This window comes from Meles meles, chromosome 12, assembly GCF_922984935.1.
Source record: "Meles meles chromosome 12, mMelMel3.1 paternal haplotype, whole genome shotgun sequence".
NCBI lineage: Eukaryota > Metazoa > Chordata > Mammalia > Carnivora > Mustelidae > Meles > Meles meles.
Window position 1 is genome coordinate 70,533,030 of NC_060077.1, and position 18,873 is coordinate 70,551,902.

Genomic DNA, 18,873 nt, shown 5'->3' on the forward strand with positions numbered 1-18,873 from the left:
TTAATTTCCTTTTTTTAAAAAAGATTTTACTTTTTATTTGACAGAGCCAGAGAGCATAACTGGGGGCGGGGGATGGCAGAGGGAGAGAGAGAAGCAGGCTCCACACTGAGCAGAAAGCCTGATGTGGAACTTGACCCTAGGACCCTGGGATCGTGATTTGAGCCAAAGGCAGATGCTCAACTGACTGAGCCACCCCAGCCCAACCCCGCCCCCCCATTAATGTGCTTTATAAAAGATTTCATAACAGGTTTCCTTTACATACCCAACCTCACTGGTATACTTAGAAAAGTGATTTGATGTAGCAGCATGTGATTAAAGTACTATGTTTCCAGAGCATAGCCATTAAAAGCAGGAGGGACAGCCTGTAATTAAGATTTTGCTGAACCTCCTTCCTCCAAAGACCAGTTCCGTTCACAACAGCTGACAGTTAAAGCAGCTGAGGCACTCCCGGGCCTCCAGGGCCTTCTGCTCTAGCCAAGTGCGTGCCCGGACCTGAGTGGCCTTGGGGAGGCTGGTGCTGACCACCGGGCCCCTGCCTGGGGCTGGGTCACGCCTCCCTAGGGGCTCGCCTTAGATCTCTGCAGGCAGCCACTCAACCTAGTCCTCTTTGACGTGTCTCTCGAGGGCAGGGATTGGATCCCAGTCAATTAGAGGGCAGGGAGACAGACGAGTGAATCTGGAGTGTTGACCAAACCTCGTGTGAGCAGCCTCAACCTGTAAACATTTGACTCCTCCCCCCAGCGCTGTCAACATGCCCAGACGGATTGACCAACTTCCAGTCCTTCCTGTAAGTGGAACACGTTGCCTGGCACAGGAGAGGAAGCAGAGATCCGAACGGGGCTCCTTACCCATTCCTGAGCCAGGCCATGGTGAGGCTAAGAGGAGGGAGCACATATCACCAGGGAAGAATGTGTGTGACCGACTCATTTGCAGGGAAGCATGTCCTGATTCTCAGAGTGTAAAAGCCAGCAATTACTAGAAAGAACACTTGTCATCTGAGGCGGAAGAGACTGGGTTTAATAAAGCCAGTTGCTTTCTAGGTGTTAGATTCTGACTCTGTCCTTCCTTCATGAATATTTTTTTTTAAAGATTTTATTTGTCAGAGAGAGAGAGAGAGAGAGAGAGAACACAAGCAGAGGCAACAGCAGAGGCAGAGGGAGAAGCAGACTCCCCACTGAGCAGGGAGTTAGATGTGGGGCTCCAACCCAGGATCCTGGGATCATGACCTGAGCCAAAGGCAGACACTTAACCGACTGAGTCACCTTAAGTTCTTAGATGACATTGGCCTACAATTTGTCTTCTTGATTATTTTTTGAATCATGATTATACTGTGCTAATAAAATGAGTTATCAAGTGGGGGCAAGGGGAGAAAGTCAAGGGGGCGCCTGGGTGGCTCGGTCAGTTAAGCGTCTGCCTTGGGCTGAGGTCATGATCCCAGGGTCCTGGGATCCAGCCCCAAGTCAGTCTCCCTGCTCAGTGGGGAGCCTGCTTTTTCCTCTCCCTCTGCCTGTCACTCCCCCTGCTTGTGCTCTTGTTCTTTCTTTCAAATAAATAAATAAAATCTTTTAAAAAAATAATAAAACTGAGTGAAGAAAAAAAGAAAGTCAGGCACTTAGTCCCTGGCCCAAAGGGATATGCAGACTAGGGGAGGGGACAGACAGTGGCCCACAGAGGGAGAAGCCCAGGGCCTGGGGTTTCTGGAAGGGGCCTGGTCTGGCTTGGGGAAGTCAGGGAGGGCTCCTTATGGAAGGGTTGAGTTATGTTGAGAGTTAAATCAAAGGGTGCAGAGGGGCTTAGTCTGGCTAAGAGGTGGGGAGAGGAGTACTTAAGGCAGAAGGCTTAGGTTGTGCAAAGGCCCATGGTGAGGACATGCGTACGGGTGGGCGTGAGTCAGTTACTTCTCAGGACACAGACTTGAAGGGGAGTGGCTGGAGGTGAGGACTAGGGCTGCTGAGGTGAGCAGGTCCCCTGGGCTGGGCGACCACAGTGCTGGGCAGTCTGGACAGCCCCACCCCTTAACTTGGTTCTCTGAGGGCTCATTGGGACCCTCATTGACATCCAAGCTGGAGGATTTGTTCTTTGATTCTGCTGGGGGCTTTGGATGGCCTCCTTGTCCTTCTGACCAGGCCGCCTAGTTGTTTCCTGAGCTGTGGCTGCCTCTACCCCTTCATGCCAGTGCAGATCTCTTCAAAGCCTGGCAGCTTCACTGTTTAGGGTGTAGACGCCAACTCCAAAGAGCCAACCCATGCATATTGGTTAGTGCCAGAGACCAGAAATAACCAGGGTTGTTTAAGATGGAGATTATTCATCTCTTGCAGAAAAGGTAGGCTGAGGGCGCCTGGGTGGCTCAGTCGCTTCATTGTCTGCCTTCGGCTCAGGTCATGATCCCAGGGTCCTGGGATTGAGCCCCACATCGGGCTCCTTGCTCAGCAGGAGTCTGCTTCTCTCTTTCCCTGCTGCTCCCCCTGCTTGTACACACATACTCTCTCTCCGTCAAATAAAGAAATAAAATCTTTAAAAAAAAAAAAAAAAGAGGTAGTCTGACCCGAGCTGGTGTGCTGGTTCCGCGTTCTAGTCTGTTTCCAATTTTTGGCTCCACCGTCCTTTGCATGCGGCCCCTTTACTCAAGGTCAGCTCATGGTCCAATAAGAGGGGCTGGAGTACCAACCACATGGGCAGGGAGAAGGAGGAACCGGAATCAGTTTTCATTGGGCCACCCCATGTGCAGAGGAGTCTGGGAAATGTTGTTTTCAGCTGAGCAAATTACCCAAGGTTCTGTTTGTCGGGAAGAAGGAGAGAATGGATATTGAGTATCCACCAGCAGCCTCCTGTGAGAGTGAGCTGAGGAGGACCAGCAGCCTGGCCCCGCATGCCAGCTCCTCGTCTGCAGCACCCAGCACCATGGGGGCGCACAGGGGATGCCACTGAAGGGGCCGATGGACTGAGACCGTGTCACACGGGGAACTCTAGTTCTGATTAGCCCCCCACACGCCCAGATGACTAGGCGCGCTGTATTTGGGTGCGTCTCAGAGACGAGCAGGAGCGCATGGGCTGAAGGTCTCCTCCCACTTCTTTACCTTCCTTAGCTTCTTCGAGCCTCAGTTTCTCCCTCTTCAGAAAGGGGATACTGCTACCCGGCAGAATTGAGACAAGGGTCAAATGAGACTCTAGACTGCACAGAACTATATACTTGTGAGTTCATGGTCGTGATAAGTAGCTTGGGTATCTTCTCAGACTCTCTTCTTCTCTCGATAAAGTCTGGCAGATTAGATTACTTTTCTGAGCTCAATGATATATACTGACTTCTCTCAGAGTCTCCACGCACTCACCCCGGACGCAGGAATCATAATATCCCCTTGTGATTCCAGACATCTTTCTACTGGAGAGCTCAAAGCCGTAATTACCTGTGAGCCCTCTAATATTCCAAGGTACAGAAGGACCAAGAGTTATTATTTCCATCTGGAAAATGGGCAGGTAACTAACTCATCCAGGGTCAGAGCTACAACTAAAAACTGGTCTTTTGACCCCACGACCAGAGTTCTTTCTCCCAGACTAGCCTGTGAAGACCTTTTGTTTTAAAGCAACAGAAGCAGCTGTACAAAACCGTTCTTCACCAGAGGCCCAGTGCACAGAACAGGGAACCAGAATGCCACTGGCTGTCCTGCTCCACAACTACCTCCCTGGAAACTGCCCCCAACCCTTTCTAGAATAGGAAGTAGAAGCCCCAGCCCCTTGCAGAGATAAGGAACTTGCTCAGCCTGTGACAGGGAGATGTCTTCACTCCTGGATTGGCTCCAGCCTGGGATGGAGACCCTCATCGTCCAGCCCCATCTCCTAACCCAGCTCAGACTCCCAAATAGGTTCTCAAGTGCTTTCGTGCTTGAAAAGAAGGTTATAAATTGTATGATACAACCACATAACTCAAATACGAGGAATTATAATTTGCTGTCCATCTTCCTTTTATTTTTGAATGCTTTCTATTTTCTTCCAAGCTTCCTAACTTTTTAATGAATCTGCTCCTGTCCCTTCTCCTGCCTTCTCTGTGGTCTACGTGCATTATTGAACAGAGTTTGCAAATAAAGTCAAAATAAAAAGACATGCGTTAGAGGTGCCTGGGTGGCTCAGTGGATTGGGACTCTGCCTTCGACTCAGGTCATGATCTCAGGGTCCTGGGATCGAGCCCCACATCAAGCCCCGCATCGGGCTCTCTGCTCTCTGTGGAGGAGCCTGCTTTCCCCTCTCTCTGCCTGCTGCTCTGCCTACTTGTGATCTCTCTGTGTGTCAAATAAATAAATAAAATATTTTTAAAAAAAGATATGCATTAGAAGCAGTCCAAATGTTCCATCAACCAGTCAATGAATGGATAAATAAAATGTGTATCCCTACAAGGGAATATTAGTTGCCATAAAAAGCAATGATGTACTGACATGCCACAATGAAGGTCAGAAACTTGATGCTAAGTTAAAGAAGCTAGACGCAAAAGTTACATATTGTCTGATTCCATTTACATGAGCTGCCTAGAGTAGGTAAATCCATAGAGACAGAATGAAGGTAGGTCATTAGCAGGGGCGAGAAGATAGGGGGAAGGAAGAGGAAATAATCGCTGCGTGGGTGCAGGCTGGAGGATGGAGTGTTCTTTCGGTGTGATATAAATGCTTTATAACTAGGGGCACCTGGGTGGCTCGGTTGAGTGTCCAACTCTTGATTTTGGCTCCAGTCATGATCTCAGGGTCATGGGATTGAGCCCTGAGTTAGGCTCTGCACTCAGCAGGGAATCTGCTTGAGATTCTCTCTCTCTCTCTCCCCTCCTCGGCCCCTACCCCCTTCATGCACACTCTGTCTCTCTAAAATAAATAAATGAATTAATTACATCTTTTAAGAAAATGTTTGAAACTAGATGGGAGTAGTGGTTACACAACATGGTAAAGGTTCTAAATGCCACTGACTTGCACACCTTAACCTGCCCCAAATGGTTAACTTCAGTTCATGTGAATTTCAACTCAATAATTAAAAAAAAACTATGTACTCTTTTTGCAAGTGTGGAAGTAGCATTTGCACTCTGACCCCACCCACCCTCACCCCCTCCTTCTTGCCCGACTTCCTCCTAGAAGTAACATTTTTTTTTTTTTACTTTACTATTGAAAATTTCAAACAGGTATAAAAGTAGACAGATTAGTATAACAAAGCACTGTGCGCCCATCGCCCAGCTTCCTCAAATATCTTGTGGCAGGCTTGATTCTTTTCTGCTGTTCACTTGTCTATCCATGGATTACTTGAAGCAAATCCCAGATACCATATTATTTCACTTATAAATAATTCAGTATGTATTAAAGATAAGAACCCTTAAAAACATAATCACAATAGGTAGCACTCATAATATTTTGTTTCTTTCATATCTTTTCAAGCACTACAAGGAATATATTATTTTCCCTTTTTTTACACCAACGGAAACATACTAAAAATGCTGTCCTGTACCTTGGTCATTTCACCTACAGAATATTCCGTAGAATATTCTGTAGATGGTGATCCTCTTTGGGTTTTTCCCAAATGTATCATATTCTATCCTATGGCTACATGGCAGTTTATTTGCCCGCCCTCCATTTTTGGATGTTTGGGTGTTTTCCTGACAGCTGAGCTGAACTCTGCAGACTGAGGGGTCAAAGGCAAATTGTATTTGGCTCCTGGCCTGGACGAGGAGCCTGGATGAGGAGCCCGGATGAGGCAGGTTTTCCAGAAACACAGCCATTAGAGAGAAAATCCTCCTGGGGCCCTCTGTTCTTCTTTATGTGATATCTCTATGTGGTATTTCTAAATGGTATTTCTGTGTGACATCTCTGTGTGGCATCTCTGTGGCATATCTCTGTAGTGTCTCTCTGTGTGGTTAGCTTGGACTTCCTTCCAACATGGTGGTCTCAGTGCAATTGGCCTTATTTCAAGATGGCTGATTCCCCTTAGAACAGAAGAGCAAAACCTCCCAGCCTTCTTCAGGCTCAAGCCTGGAACAGACGTATATTGCTTCTGCTGTGTGCTGAACATCCATTCTTACACTGGGAATTGTGGACACTCTTCCATCCACATAGAGAAGGTAGTAGAACATCTGGATACTCAATATTATCAGACAGAGCACTGACTGTCAGAGACCCAGCTCTTGGGGTGACGTCCTATGTGACCTAACCCCAGACTCACTCCCCCTCTGAATCTAAAATGAGGGTAATGGAGGTATCAGCCAGTCACCTACGTGCCTCACCAGGCTGCTGTGTGGTCCGAATGAGATAAGATGGGAATAGCCATGAAAGGTGTTGGCAGCTGGGTTCTACGGGGTTTTGGGAACTTCCCTCCCTGGAGCTCCCACCTCAAGATACAGGCAAGTCCTGCCTGTGTTGCCCAGATTCCTGGGGGCAGGATCTGGAAGCACAGGCACCCATCAGGGGCAGTGGATAGGGCTCGAGCCCAATGGGGCATAGGGGGCTTTTACTGAGTGTTTCATACCCACTGAGGGACTTTGCAGCTTTTGCATCTTGTATCCTCAGAACAGTTCTATAAGCTGAATGTCACTTTTGCCCCCGGGGATACCTGTCCCCACAGTGACACAGCCGAGTGACAGAGCCAGAACCCCAGCTTGGGCCCATCAGGCTCCTCACCTCGTGCCCTTTTACCCACAGAGCTGGCGCTGGCTGGAGAGAGAAACTCTTGGCAAAATACCAGAATTTTCCTTACTGTGAACACTGTCGACTTTAATTAGATGAATTTTCACTTTTCCTTTGCCTTCGGGGGGTTAAGGATGGCACAGTGGGATTTCAGCAGTGCGCTGCGAGTAGAACTGAGTAAGAACCTCCAAGCCTGAGAATCCAGGAGAGGCACATTGGTTTACCCATCTGTCCCCCCCACAAGAAGCCGCTCTCATCCCATAGGGTGAGAGATAGTCCGCGGAGACCCTGCCTCTTCGTCTAGTTCTTTTCTCCTCTGATGTTCTCGGTTCCCCAGCCCAGGCCCGTCACAGACGCCGCCTGCCCTGCACACCGTTTCATGAGAGCTGCTTTGTGCGCTGCTGCCGTCTTCTCCTTCTAAGGGAGACGGAAGGTGCTTGTCTGGTTCGAGGCCGTAGGAAATGAGAATGGTGTGCCCAATTTCTGCCTTGCCTTTTCATCCCAGAAAGCCCACAGCACCCGTTCGCGGAGGGCCTGGGGCCTGCCAGGCGGTCCCCAAGCCGGAGAAACGTGCCTCGTGAAACAATTGGCCTCAGAAAGAACTTGGCAAAGAACACTTGGGGCTTGTGGATGGTCTCTCGCTGACCTTGGGCAGCAGTGGCCCCATGCAGGGTCCCAGGCGTGCCCGCCTGCCCTGGCTCGGGACCCTGCTTTCTGGGAGCCATGGGTGTGCGGTCTCATCGCACCCCAGATTTCCCGGGGCACCTGCTGACCTTTGGAAGGGCAGACGTGTGGCCTTGGGGGCTTTGCCAGGCCAGCTGCCAGCCTCTTTCCTGTCCAGCGTGGTGCCTTCCCTTCTCCTCCGGCCTGGCCATTTTTACTGGAAAACCAGAAACACATAAGTATTTTGCAATAACTGTGGGAGGCGGGGCCCACGGGTACCTCACGGCCTTTCTCTGAGATGAGCCTTTTGTTCATCTGAAGACCTTTGCCCATTTGCACACACATACCCCCCACCCCCCCACCCCCGGTCTCGCTGGCCATCCTTATCTGGGACCTGGCTCACTGCTGTCCTTGCTGTCTGGGTCCCCTTTCTCTGCGGGTCTCTGCTCCAGCCAACACCAATGCCAGCAGAAGTAGGCGAGAAGCCGCCTCTGAACCGGGACTCCTGTTTTCCAGATTCACTGTGCTGGCCAAGGCAGAACTGTTTCATCACGAACACTAAGTTTCCAGTAAAACCAAATAAAACATGGTCCCCTGGAGGCCCAAGAACAGGATTTGTGTGTGACGCAGAAACAGGACGGACACAGGTTAGGATTTGGTCTGCTCAGCTGTACCTTCTAAAATTCTTGTTCCCTGCTCTGCCTCACCAGCTTGGCGTTTGGGGATTTCAGGGCTTGTCTTTTGTCTGGTTTTGGGTTTTGGCATTCTCCATCAAGGGACTAGTATTCCAAAAGGTTGAAATGGCTAATTATTCTTAAGACCTGGAGAGCCACTTAACGTGGCCCTTTTTGTTTGCCAGCGGCAAGAACGAATGTGTGGACTGAGCCTCCCGGGGAGGGTCTGAGGGGAATTACTGAAGAGAAATCATGGTACCTGCTCAGGAAAAGCCACTGAAGAGGGAATCTGATGAGAGGGACATGTGGAAGGCGTAAGGTGGGAGGCCTGACTCGGGCACAGCGTCAGGCCCAAGTCGTGGTTTCTCTTCCCCTTCAGGGACCTGGGAGGAGAAGGGTCTGCCCAGGGCCCCTGTGTCGTGGTATGGTACTGAGCATATTGGCCTGGGGACGCAGACTGACTCTTGAGAACTTGAGGTCTGAGACATGAGGAGGAAACCACAAGAAATTGTGGTTCCAGAAAAATACTGCCTCCTCCAACTGAGGCAGGGTATTTGGGTAAAATGGCCTCTCACCTGCGTCCCTGCTGTGGGACCAGAGGGCGGTAATGGAGTTCAGGTGTTTGAGGCAGCTGGTGTCCAAAGCCATATCCAGAAGAAAATAGTCTAGTTTGGGGGATCTGTTATTCTTTTGCCCTAAGAGATGTTAATCCAGACAGAGTGTTGGGGGGATGGGCTGCAGAGATGTGCCCTTCCGTCTGACTTCCCTCACACTTCCTCTGGGTCTTTCTTCTTTTGTCTTCAGCCGGGCCACCGGAATACGCGCTGTGGCCCTGCGTGGGCCCTCATCTCCGGTTCTTCCCCTCTACTCTCTTTAAAGCAGAAGTTTTATTGAGATATAATTCATATACCACAAAATTCACCCTTTTAAAGTAGGCGGCTTTTTCTGACTTCATTTGTGTGTGGAATTTAAGAAACAAAACAAAGGAACAAAGAGAAAAGAGAGAGAGTGGGACAAACCAAGAAGAGATTCTCAACTATAGAAAACAAACCGACAGTCCGCAGAGGGGAGAAGGTGGGGGGATGGGTGAGATAGGTGATGGGGGTTAAGGGCGCATTTGTCATGATGAGCACTGAAGAATGTCTGGAGTTGTTGGATCTCTATATTGTATGCCTGAAACTAATTTAACACTGTATGTTAAGTATGCCGGAATTCAAATTAAAAACTTAATAAAAAATCAAAATAAAAAAGTAGGTGGCTTTTAAAATATTCACAGTGTTGTGCAAGCATCACTACTATCCAGAACACTTTCCCTTCTCTTCTCTTCTCTTTTCTTCTCTTCTTTTCTCTTGTTTTATTTTAGAGAGAGAGAGAGCACACGCCCCCACGCGCAAACTTGTCCCTGAGGCAAGGGTGGAGAGGGACAGAGGGAGAGAGAGAATCTCAAGCAGGATCCATGCCCAGCGAGGAACCCAATGTGGGGCTTGAGACCATGACCCGAGCTGAAATCAAGAGTCAGGTGCTTAACCGATTGAGCCCCCCAGGGACCCCTAGATGCATCATTTTCTAGAACAGCGCCATCCAGAGCATTTCCGTGACCTCCTTTACCCATTTGCAGCCCCTCCTTATTTCTCCCCAATGCCCTCAGCCCTAGGGAACAGCTAATCTACTTTCTCTGTAGACTTGCCTATTCTGCTCACATCACATAAATGCTGTTATATAATATGTGGTCTTTTCTGTCTGGCTTCTTTCATGTAGTGTAGTGCTTTCAAGGTTTGTGTTGTAGCCTGGATCCATGCTTGGTCTTCCTTTTTATTGCCAAATGATGTTCCGATAAATGGTTATATGCATTTTAATGTATCCATTAGCCAGGGGGTGATCATTTGTGGCTTGTTTCCAAACTTCAGTTATGAATACGACTACTGTGAGTATTCATGCATAACTTTTCATGTGGATGTATGTTTTTAATTGTCTTGGATATGTACATAGGAGTAGAATTGTTGGGTTATATGGCATTAAACTTTTGCCAGACCATTTTCCAAAGTGACAGCACCACATTACATTCCCATCAGCAGTGTATGAGGGCTCCTGTTTCTCTGCATCCTCACCAACACTTGGTATGGTGTGTCTTTTTGATCACAGCCATCCTAGTGATGTGAAGGGTTGTCTCACTGTTGTTTTGATTTGCATTTCCTTAACGACTGAGGATGCTGAACATCTTTTCTTGTGCTTTGTAGTGTTGAAAGCTCAGGTTTACCTGTTCATCCAAGGGCTATGGGGCCACTTATATGTCTTCTTTGGAGAAATATCTCTTCAAATTTTTGCTTGTTTTCTAAGTTGGTGATGTGTCCTTTTCTTGTTGAGTTGTAATAGCTCTTTATATACCCTGGACACTATGCCCTTATCCGATCTATGATTTGAAGTATTTTCTCCCATTCCATGAGTTGTCATTTCACTTTTTTGATGATGTTCTTTGAAGGCCAATTTTGTTGGAGTCTAATTTATATTCATTTATTTGTTTTTTCACTGCTTGTGTGTTTATGTCATAGCTGAAAAACTATTGCCTCATCCAAAGTCATAAAGATTTATTCATATGTTTTCTAAGAGTTTTATAATGTTCTCAACCTTTAGGTCTGTGATCTTTTGGGGTTAATTTTGATGTATGATGTGAAATACAGGTCCAACTTGTTCTCTTGCATGTGGATATCTTTTTGTGTCAGTGCTACTTGTTGAGAAAACTATCCTTTCCATGTCGAACGGTCTTTTGGTTTTTTTTAAATCATGCCTTTTTCCTACTCCAAAATAACTATTGGCTCTTTCTCTCCTTCTCCCTCTCATGTGCACACATATGTGCATGCATACACACAGACACAGACACAGACACAGACACACACACAGACACACACACACACACACACACACACACACACTCCTGCCATCCTGTCCTGAAGAAATGGGCATCTCCACTGCTTGAGGGAGGCCTTCATGCATCCCAGGGCCTTGCCCCTAATTCCCAGGATTCTTTCCCAGACAGAGCTCTGCTTTCTCAGGTCTCTTTATGTGCTCATTGGTCTCCCAGTGGGAGTAATGAACTCTTTCAGGGGAAGGGCATGAAGGAGGAGCCGCAAGTGACTGCAGACACCCACACTGACGCAGTGTCTTTTCACAACTGTATTTCCAGCTCCCAAGCCAGATGTAAGCTTTCTTGGGGTCCATCATCCTTCTGAATGGTGTTCACTGATCGGATCATTACATGGAGGCTTCTGTGGCTCATTAAAGTATTAGTCCATCCCTCCATTCCCCATCCATCTGTCCACTCATCCTTCCATCCATCTGTCTGTATTTCTGTCCCATCAATCCATCCAGCTGTCCATCCACCTATCTGTCCATCCATCCATCCATCCATCCATCCATCCCTCTGTCCATTCATCCATCTATTCATCTATCCATCTGTCTATCCACCCACCCATCCATCTGTCCATTGTCTCTGTATCCATCTACTAAAATAGAAAAGGACAGGTTGCTTGGCTCCTGTCTGCTGGCTAGGTCAGAGTTGTGCTACAGGTTTGTATTACAAACTCAGATTTATCTGATCATTCAAAAGGGTAACACATTTACCAGAAATCCCGACTGAGATTACCCTGCTGTTTTCCCTGGTAGAATGCTTGGTGAGGGTCACTGGCACAGGAGTTCTTTGGTGTGTGAGGAGGTCTTCTCAGGAAACCAATGACCACCTGGTGTGCAAGAGTTAGAGCAGAGGGACAGGGTGGTCTCAGGGCCCCTTTCTCCACTCCAGGTGTGTTTCTGTCTACAGCATGACTTCTGCTCATTAGAATCAGAATGGGTGGAGGTGGAGGCTGCTGAAAAGTTTGTAGTCTCGGTGACCGATGCCGACCACTGGCCGCAAGCGATAGTACCCTGGGGACCCCTGGCTCCATGTCACCTTATAGCAGTTCTGTTCTCTGTTTCCTGAGATTGGGCCACACCGAACAGCTTTGGACCCCCTATCTCTTACATCACTGCTATGTGGAAAAGTGGGGGTTTGATCCTGACCCACTTTTTGGTCAGACTCTCTGATGGCGTTAATCCTCAGCCATAGATTGCCTGCACCACCCCCCTTTCTGGAAACATAGGTCGTGCCTGTCCAGTGTGCCAGGTTGCCTCTCCTGTTGTGGGGCGTTCTTCTTTAGGGTTCCCATTGTTCTGTCTCACAAGCTGGCCTCTATTTCTGAATCTCCCTGGTTCCCCCAGAATCAGGGTCTGGCCTGAACCTCAGTGGAGGACAGGTTCCCTGGGAGCCCTTGGCAGTATATAGATTGACCCCTGGGTGGGGATTGGGGTGGGGGTAACCCACTGGCCAGAAGCATCATCTCAGGCTCGCCAAGAGGCCTCACTCCTCTCAGACACCCCCTTGTTGCTCCAGAAACCAGTTTCTTCTGCAGGCCTGCCTTAGAGCTCACTTCTTTCAATTGACCCATGAGTTGCCATGACTTTGCTGAGTCATCACACGTTCCTTCTTCCACATCATGCCAGCGCTAGCTCCCCAGTGCTCATTTCTATACATTTTCCACTTCACAGTGAGGGAAGGGGAGGCAGCAAGACCCTGTTTTCACAAATACCCCAGCTGACCATGGATTTTTTTATTTTCTGAGGAAAAATCCCGAGATTTTTCTCGGATCCCAGTAGGAATTACATAACTTAGCAGTCCTGGGTCCAGAATGACACTTTGGTCCTTGAATTTTCAAAAATAATTCTGGCCACCACCTTAGGTTTGAGAGCTTTATTCCCAGCCCTGGCTCCCTTCTTGGGTTGTTTGGTTTTTTTTTTCTTTTCCGCTGCCTGTGCCTGGGTTGGATCTAAAGGCTCTCCTCCCCTCACTGGGCTCCTGCAGACTTCCTGGCATTTCTCTGACCACCGGCACTTCCTCTGGGTGAGCAGAGGAGAGGAATGAAGACCGGCTGGCGGGGAGGGAAGGGAATGTGTTCTCCGACGGCAGAAATGAAACAGAACAAGTGGCCAGTCTGCTCCCCGGGGTCAGGCAGCCAGGGATCCCCTTTAACTCATTCCTATCTTTCTGTAGCTTGGGTGGGACTTGAAGTCCAGAGTGTCTGTCCATCCTGCAAGTGTTCCTTGAGTTCTAAATATGCTCCTGGCACCCAAGAGGGTGTTACCCCTGGGCAGGAAGGAAGGCGGTGGGTAGGAAGGAGTTAAGCCCCCCCTCCCGCCTCACAGGACAAGGTATGGTTGAGTAGCAGAGGGGTCAGTTTGGAAGTGAGTGTTGGAGATAGTGTGGGCCGAAGCAGGGAGGAATCTGTTGTGTCTGAGGTGGGCGCAGTGGCCCTGCAGGTTGGTGGGGTGGGGGCTGGGGTTGGGTGGAAAGGGTACCGCTGTTCTTCCCACCCCCCCCCCACCGAGGAGGACATCCTATGTGACCGAGGAGGGAGGCGCCAGAATGAAGCAAGGATCCCAGGAGGCAGGAGGTGGCCTGGGGCCTATGGGGTGCTGTCCCCTGAATGTGGGGTACAGCCTGTACCATCCACCCAAACTGTATGTAGACGAACTAACAGCTTCGTGGGGATGTTTGGGGACAACCCTTGGGACCTAGTCCTGGGAGCAGTCCTGGGAGCTCGGTGAGGGAGCAAGGGAGAGGGAGGCCCACCAGGAGCCGCCCTCTTGGCCCAGCCAACCTGGGCAGGAAGGTGCTGGCCGCAGGGATGAAGTGAAGGTGAAGGTTGGAACAAAGAGGAGTGCGGATATTTCCCTGTAAGACCCTCAGGCCTAATGCCTGCCTTTAAAAGGGATGGAGGAGATACTGTGGGATGGTGTTGACTCTGTGTAGTCCTCCAGGGACCTCCAGAAGATGAGGCCTCCCTGCCTTAGCCCTGCCTGCCTCCCATGGGGCCCTCTTGCCTCAGGGTCCCCTCTGTGCCTTGAATGGGCTTCGGAGGCACACAGGCTCATAGCAGCCTGCCTGCCAGGGCCCATGTGCTGCTCAGCGGCAAGCCAGTCTGATGACCTTCCTGGCTTCCCAGCTAGCAGGTTAGCTGGTGGTGGCAGGGGTCGTGATGGAGGCAGAGGACCAGTACCAGTGGTGGCCATAACAATGTGGACAGATGTGGGTCAGCACCACCCATATGCCTAGGGCCGTGCTCCTTGCTCAACTAACCATGTCTGTGATGGTGGCTGACCTTCATGCTGACCTTTGGGGGCACTTGGGCAGTGGAATTGGACAGAGCCTGGGCACAGTCTCAGTTGCCCCTGCTGTGTGACTGATCCCCCGCCCCACCTGGTCTGGGGGGAAATCTCCAGCCCTACCTTGGAGGGGAGGGGCGGGTACTTTGGGGAGGACAGCAGATGCTTCAAGCATTGGCCCCGACGGATTCTTAGGCCTCCTAGAGAGCAAAGAACGACAGAGAAGTGGGTCTGGGGAAAGGAAGCTCTGTGCAACTGGTAGTCTGTGGGATTAGGTGCTGCAGAAAATTTTAATGAATGCCCTGTTACCTTAATGCTCTCAGAGTGTGAAATGTATCATAGGAATGTGCCAGGTGTGTCATAGTGCATCATAGGAATGAGAGCGAGACCAACCCAAGAGAGCTTTGAATTCAGGTTTCATTACTCTTGGATTTGTAGATTGACAAGGGAGGAAACTGGACTATTTTTAGGTAGCACTGTATTAGTTTTGTAATTAACAGACAGCGTGCCCCCTGCTACACCTGCTCCTTGCTCATGCTCTATTGTAATTAGTGTTTTAATCATCATCAAACAATATCATACAGCCTTTCCAAGCCTGGGACATGCTGCCTGCTTCTCACCACTCCGTCCTCTGCGCTGGGCACCTGAGCAAGCCAGGAGGGTCAGTTCAGTGGTAGAAGGGCCAGATGGCTGGGTAGTTGACTAGCGAGAAGTTTGGTAGGCAGAGGGAGCAGCTTGACCAGACCGTGGAAGGACCGAAGGCATGTAGTGGACATGGAGCACTGGGATGAAGTTGGGGACCAAGGGAAAGAGGCAGGACAGGTGGGACCTTGCTTATCAAATTACTTTTCTCTTGTGTTTAGGGAGCCAGGGCTGAAAACACATACTTTGTTGAAAGAACATGAGCATTTTCTGACCCTTGGGCTCTGTGCACCCATACAGCCCCTTTGTCAGAATTAGGAAAAGGCGTCCCTTACCTTGGTGGATGAATTTTAAGGAAAGCAACCCTTTCCCCTTCTTCTCCTCCCCAAGTGACTGCAGCCTTTCATCAGGGCACATGGTTAAACAGCTGGGATGTGAGCTGGTTCTTGGCCCTTACTTATTATCTTGGGTGGATATCTTTGAGCAGTGCATAAACTACACAACTGAAAAAGGTCACCCTTTTGAGATTTAAGGTCTGGGTTTAGGCTTTTGATTGGAGAGAGTATAAGAAGGGAAGCCTTCCTGTGTCACCCAACTCTGATCACCCTATAGATTTCCACCCTTCTCTTGGCTGTATGTTGCTGGTTTTTTCCACAAAGAACCAGGGACTGTTACCGTTAAAGGTCAGAACATTTACAAGTGCATTGATTAGTTTCCAAATGTTGGTCCTGGACCCCAAAAAACGTTGCCTTCACCGAAGGAGCTTATCAAAATGCAGATTCCTCTTCCCCAGACTCATGCTATGTGTGATTCAGAAAGTAGGAGAGAGCCCAGGAATATGTATTTTTCTTACGTTCCCAGCTGGAAACCACAGATCTAGATCATCTCTTCAATTTATAGACTAACAGACTCAGGGGTGTTGACTTGCCCAGGGCAGAGGTGAGACCCGACATTTTTAGTGCGCCCTCCTTGGACCCCTCCACGTGAGCCCCCACCACCTCCACTGGCTCTTTCCCCATTCCCCCAGCACTGACAGTCCCTAAGGCCGGGAACCTGGCTCTGTACTATTTGGTTTGCTGATCACGCTTCCTGTTAATGGTTTTTTCTTAGTATTAACAGTCCGCTACTGAAGTCTAATTGACATACAGGATACAAGCATGAATCTTTAGCGCGTAGCCTGAGGGATTTTGATAAATGTTTATATTTATGTAAGCATTGCTCAGACCAAAATAAAGATCATTTCCATCCCCCCAGAAGGTCGTTGGTGACTCTGAACACACATTAGGAGGGCTGGTGAGGATGGACGGCACCTGTTTGGGGACAGGAATGACCTCTCCCATTTGTTCCCTATGTGTCTAATGTCCTCTGCAATTCCCCTTGGACGGTTGGGGCCTATGCATGGGGCAGGGCTCAGGGAGCAGCAGGAATGACTTGTTGCCAAATTTCTTAAACCCAAAACACCTTCACACCCGAAGACCGTTCAGGAAGACCTGTCCCGTTGTTGAAATAAAGGAATGCACAGAGAGCAGAACAAAAATCATCTGGATGGTTGGGATAAAAAATTACCTTTAAAGAAAGTTCCAGCTTGGCCTGAGCTTTCCGTAACCCCGGCCCTGACCCCTCAAGGATGCAGCAGTCTCGGGGAGGGTTCTTGGAATGCCAGTGTATGGCATTGTCGGAGCCCATCAGAGGTGAGGTGGGTGGGGCCTGGGAACTGACACCCCCTTCACCCCTGGGGCAACCTGCCGGCAAGACACCGGCACTGGCTCGCACGCAGACTTGGCAGGTAGCCTGCCTTCCAAGGCTTGCTTTGAAGAGTCCATGCTTCTAAGACACGAAGCTGTGAACGGGGACCTGTGGGATTTTCTTTCCGTCTCTTGGAGGGGTGGGTCGTGCAAGAGATGCAGTCTCCTGGCATCTTGGGAGGCATCTGGGATTTTGCTAAAGGGCCTTGACTATCACTACTCCTTTCCAGGGACAGGATTTGCTCGAAACGTTTGAGCTGATGCCCCAGCCTCTGAGAACTCCTAGTGCTCCATGGCACTCCCTTTCTGTGTCCCACGCTCTCCTTTTAGGCTTTCTTTTCCTGCCTCAACTTCATGAGTCATTGGACTGTCTGTGAACTTTATGGTATTGCCGGGACTGACTCCCAAGAGCTCCCCTGTGGATTGTGGCCTCTGCCCTTAGTTTTTCCAAGGACATACTTGTAGTGAATTTTTGGAGACATCTTTGGCTATTTTATGGATTCCGGGGTGATGCCTAGATTTCAGGATTTTTTCAGGTTGCACACATTTTCACCCCTGCTAGCCGCATGTCAAGACTCGAGTCTCCCCAACACTGGGTGTTGTCATTCCTTTGCACGCTTCCCGACGTGATGGGTGTAAAGTTAGATCTCATTTGGCCTTGCATTTCTTTGACCCCTAGTGAACTGAAGATTTTGCAGGCATGTCTTTCTTCCCTTGGAAATTTACTTTTGCATGCTCTCTTTTGCTTATGTTTCTGGTGATGGGTTTTTCTTTTTGTTTCATATTAGTGAGCGGTCTTAATTTATAGGTGAAGGCCTTGATTTCCAGTTTTTAAACAATATTTATCTCTACCTAGATAAACCTAGATAGACTCAAACTTAGAACAACTAAAATGAACTGCAAAGTGGTACCTGGCCACCAGTCATAGGCCCATCTCCAAAGTAGTCTTTGGGAGAGCTGGGAAAGTTGCCCCTTCTAGGTGGGCACAGATCTGTTCCTAAATACAGGGCTTGGTGAGCAGCACACAGAGGGGTCTTAGCCGGTTCTGGGTCCCTTGGCAGGCACCCCTGTTCCAAGCACAGCTACATGGCCTACAGGATCCACAGAGCCAACATCGCCATAGGCAACCATTCTGAGTGTTATACAAATTGTGTCCTGGGGCGCCTGGGTGGCTCAGTCGGTTAAGCATCTGATGCCTTTGGCTCAGGTCATGATCTCGGGGTCCTGGGATTGAGTCCCGCATCGGTCTCCCTGCTTACCTGGGAGTCTGCTTCTCCCTCTTCCTCTGCCCCGACTTGTGCTCTCTCTCTCTCTTAAATAAGTAAATAAAATCTTAAAACACACACACACACACACACACACACACACACACACTGAGTCGAGCCAGTTTTGAAAATAATACCCAATCTCCAGGACATTGGATAGTACAATGTTTCTATAACCAAACCTCTTGAATCGTTGACACGGGCATCATGGGGTTGTGAGTGGAATCTGAGCTCGGTTATTCTTGATTTGGTTTGAGTGGCAACCACAAAGGCCTAGAGGCGAGTTAAGAGGCAGTGGGGCCAGTCCTGCCTTTGTTACTAATGAATGACGCGACCTTGGGCAAGCCAGCTGGCTTCATGGGGTCTCAGTATCCTCCCCAGTAAAGCAGACGCTGTGGTGAGGTGGACCCCTAGGTGTTCTCAGCACTAAATAAACATGAGTCCCAGGGCTAGCTCTAATTTTTTTTCCACAAAAAGATTGTGATATATATATATATATATATTTTTTTTTTTTAAGATTTTATTTATTTATTTGACGGAGAGAGAGATCACAAGCAGGCAGAGAGGCAGGCAGAGAGAGAGGAGGAAGCAGGCTCCCTGTGGAGCAGAGAGCCCGATGCGGGGCTCGATCCCAGGACCCTGAGATCATGACCTGAGCCGAAGGCAGCGGCTTAATCCACTGAGTCACCCAGGCGCCCCAAGATTGTGATATATTTAAAACGGCTTTGCTGTATTTTTTTCTTTAGCATCTCAGTTATGTAAAAGCAAAAACATTTCAAAATCCAGTACATATGTTTTTGCCTTTCACCAAATTTCGGTCTGACTGAGGTATGTTCTAAGCGTGTCCACAACCAGGCCTCTCTTCTAGGTTTTTCCCTGAGGGCATGTCGGGGGTCTGTGAAGCCGCTGGCGAGAAGGCAGGTGCATCTGACAATGGGGCACATGGGACACAATGGGACACTGGGGCCATCAGTATCTGGGGCCTTTCCAGCTCCTCCTGCCCCTCCTCAGTAACCACTCCTGGAGCGTTCGCTTGGCGAAGCTC

The 18,873-nt window shown here is 49.2% G+C and overlaps 1 protein-coding gene across 6 annotated transcripts in view; it reads left to right on the forward strand.

Annotated features, from left to right (window-relative positions):
- Positions 1 to 18,873, forward strand: part of CTIF (cap binding complex dependent translation initiation factor) — a 283,525-nt gene that overhangs the window by 25,583 nt on the left and 239,069 nt on the right. The window lies entirely within an intron of this gene.